At 37.1% G+C, this 3,480-nt stretch overlaps 1 long non-coding RNA gene across 2 annotated transcripts; it reads right to left on the bottom strand.

The window, feature by feature from the left end:
* Nucleotides 1–649: 649 nt before the first annotated feature.
* LOC111240659 lies at nucleotides 650–3,242 on the bottom strand. 2 transcript variants are annotated; one of them, XR_002666098.1, is made up of 2 exons: nucleotides 2,628–3,242; nucleotides 650–1,193 (listed from the first exon to the last, which is right to left on the bottom strand). It is a non-coding gene; the product is annotated as an uncharacterized LOC111240659 (long non-coding RNA). The 2 variants fall into 2 exon arrangements; XR_002666097.1 differs by having other exon boundaries at nucleotides 2,607–3,242.
* Nucleotides 3,243–3,480: the final 238 nt, after the last annotated feature.

Here is a 3,480-nt window from a genome sequence, read left to right on the forward strand (position 1 = left end):
AATCGAAAAAGGCCTCTACATCATCCTTTCCATGGAAATGAGGCAAGTTAATGTTGACTTCTCTAGGGGAAGATAGTTCTTGAGTTTCCCGCCTATGTCTTCTAGAAGAAGAGTAATCATAATAATCTCCTACTCTAAAGCTCTCTCCCTCAAGGTGGGAATCTTCACTTCTACTTCCCCGCGCTCTTCCTTGCTCATCTCTCATGACTCTCAACTCATCTTGAATTATTGTGATTTGTCTTTCTCTATCTTGTTGAGAATATTCCATTTTTCTCTCAGTGTCAATTCTCCATTGAGTTAACTCTCTAAGTTGATTTGAAATATCTTTGAGAGTAATTTGTTCCTCAGAGTCACTAACTCTTGGAGATTGACACTTTGACATTCTGTGATTGTAAAAGTTTTCTTGTGTTACAACTTCCTTAGATTTCACCCAAGAACAAATTCCAAGTAAGGGAGGTGAACCACTAGGGTTTCTTAAGTACCAAGCCTTTTCCTTGCCAAAGATGTTCTAGGCTACTTACTTAGCTATTGTAACTCAAAGATAACCTCTAAGATTACAAAAGAAGACTCAAAAGCAAAGAAAAATACTAAGACTTTAAATTCGGACTCTAAAGTTTCCTAAACGGCCAATTAAAAACTTAAAATGAAATGGAAAAGACAAAGTGAAGTTTCCTAGGTGAGGCTTGGAGCTTTAGAACCAAGACACACTCACCGTCTACCAATTTTAGTTGAAGAAACTTAAGCAATGTTAGCAAATGAGGGAAGAACACTTTTGAGCTCTTCCAAATCACCTGCAGAAATGGCCTTTTACAATCAAAGAAAAATAATTAAGCTATTACAAAAGTATTCAAGAAACCAAGGATGTGGGTTTGGCAATGCAACTTTTTCTTCTCTCAAAGAAATTCTTGGCTGGTTTACGTGCTGTATTCAAATCTCACAGTTGCAGACATGTGAAGCTTTTAATTATATCTGATAATGACGCATGAAGGAAACTGCAGTAGTAGTAAATTGATGCAGTTCATCAATCCAGTTTCTGCAGCACCGAAAGCCACCCTCCTTTGTGTATCCCACCAATTCTCCATTCCCTAAGATGCTTCCAATGATGAAGAACCTCTAATTAGTTGAATTCCTTTCAAAGACACCTCAGTCAGATCACAAACCAATTAGAATATTGGTGACATGAACAATTTCAGCTGCACCGAAAATGCTTCAGACAAAACTACACTAGAACACCTTCTGTCAAACAGGTGGTAGGAAAGAAATCCAACAACTAAAAGCAATCACTTAAAAGGAATTCCAATAACGGAGGCACTCAAAAAGATCCTAGGAAATGCTCGAGATTGGATTCAGAAAGCAATAAAATGAAATACAAGCTGTCTGATGTCAAATTCAAGCTCACATATGTATTAGGCAAAACTGTTTGTTAAAATGCCTAAATGACATGTTTCTATGCTACACAATTCACGTTCTAGGATTGGCACGATTTCTGCATTTTTGATAGTGTCTTTTCTCTTCTTCTTTTTTCATACTTCTGCAGATTTTTAATGTAGTATTTCCATTAGTTCTTGCTGCCAAATTCTATTCAATGACACTGCACATAACAGTCAAACATATGCATAGAATTTTCCCACTAAACTTGTATGAACAACAAAGATTTGCCTTAAAACTGGCCACTCACATATGACTTGCACCAATTGGACCTTAAACTCTCAGTTTAATAACACTAACAAGTTTGTTTAGATAATTAAAACTTGTTTGTGCTCTCAGCTGAGGTGAAATACCAGTAGATCAAAATTGGATTGGTCTAGTTCCATATTTTCACGGTTTCAATCAAGTCCAATAGTGATTTTGGATTGTACCGATGCAAATGAGTTTTAGGCAATCAAAATGAATCAGAAACACAATTTGAAACTTGCACAAAGTGGCAGAAATGAAATTAGATGGTTAGCCAGCAGGTTAAGATGCTAAACCAGATTCAAAACCAGAAAATTGGACTCAAGCAAAGGTTTGTGCAGATCGGTCAACTGCTATTAGAATCTCTACTGTAATTTAATCAATGATTCCAAGCTATGCCGTAGCATGTAATTGCTTATCTGGAATGCACATCATTTTGAACAGTAAAAAAAAAAATTCTAGCAGAGACATTTTTAACTGGAAAGCCAATGAAACAGTAATAGTCTATACGCAGTTACTAGACAACTGATTCAGAGTTCTAAATTCTGAGTTCAAAAATGCCATCAAGCTCATTCAAAACTGAATTTCATAGCTTATTACAGATGAACATCGTGTATTAACGTGTAGAATCTATTTAACTCACAGCAATTGCCTCGGTATCAAACACATCAGATTCAATAGACAATTAAAACAATGCAAATCACTGCACATGACTTTGACATTACTGAACAGATTTATCAAATCAAAATGACTCAAGTTTGAAATGATCCGAATGAAAATGAAGATGGAAATAAAACCAAGAAAAAGCTAGTAACAAACAAGACTCAAACAACAATGGAAAATGCAGAAACTGAATGGAACACCAAAACACGAAACAGGACAGTGAAGGAATTGTAATGACAAAGCGGATCTGACAAGAAAACTTAGCTCACGGTTGCCTCTAGAACTCCAACCTGGCTCTGAATACCACTTGATACGATCCAGTACGTGGAGACACTAGCAAAATCCATGAAACTCTAGGATCTGGTTTGATCGGCAGCGGATGAATGTGGAAGCAAGTGTGGAGACAGTGCTTATATGGCTGATAATTGGCTCAAACGGCTCTCCAGGATTGGAAAGAACCTAGAGGGAAAATGAAAGTGCAGCGGAAGAGTGTGTATAATGGAGGAAGGTCTGGTCAAAGTGCTTTTGGTGGAAGGGCGACTAGCTCAGAAAGCATTCTTTCGGAAGGAAGCTAGGAGAAGTGTAGAGAAGCACAAGTTGAATGACTTTCGGTGGAGAAAAGCTGGAAGATTCATCAGTAAATAATCTCTCAATTTCCAAAAGTGTGATACAAAGCTGCCAGGACGGGTTTTATAAGTGAACCCCCTTGGCGGTGTGCATGAATTCCATGACCCATGAAGATTGGATCGGTTGCCACGTATAATTGTTGGTATCGGAGGGGGTATTTTTCGAAGAGTATAATGCAGCAGAATTAAAACAAAGAGAGCGGAATGCGTGTTCGGTCACACTTAAAACGAAATTGGTCCTTTTTAGCAAAAATAATTTTCTTTCAGAAAATTAATGAAACAGTTGATATGCGTAAAGTAAAATGAGTGTAGGGAATAAAAAAATTACACGAGTATTTTTATACTGGTTCGATTCAACAGAATCTACGTCCAGTCGTTAATCACTACAAAGAGTGATTAATAGTTTCACTAAAAATAATCTTACAGATTACAATCAAATGAACAAAATATAATGCGAAGAAAACCACTCTACCAACTTGAAGAGAATCGCTCCGGCAATCGAGCAACGATTCGCGAG

The sequence above is a fragment of the Vigna radiata genome, unplaced genomic scaffold, assembly GCF_000741045.1.
Source record: "Vigna radiata var. radiata cultivar VC1973A unplaced genomic scaffold, Vradiata_ver6 scaffold_247, whole genome shotgun sequence".
Taxonomy (NCBI): Eukaryota; Viridiplantae; Streptophyta; class Magnoliopsida; order Fabales; family Fabaceae; genus Vigna; species Vigna radiata.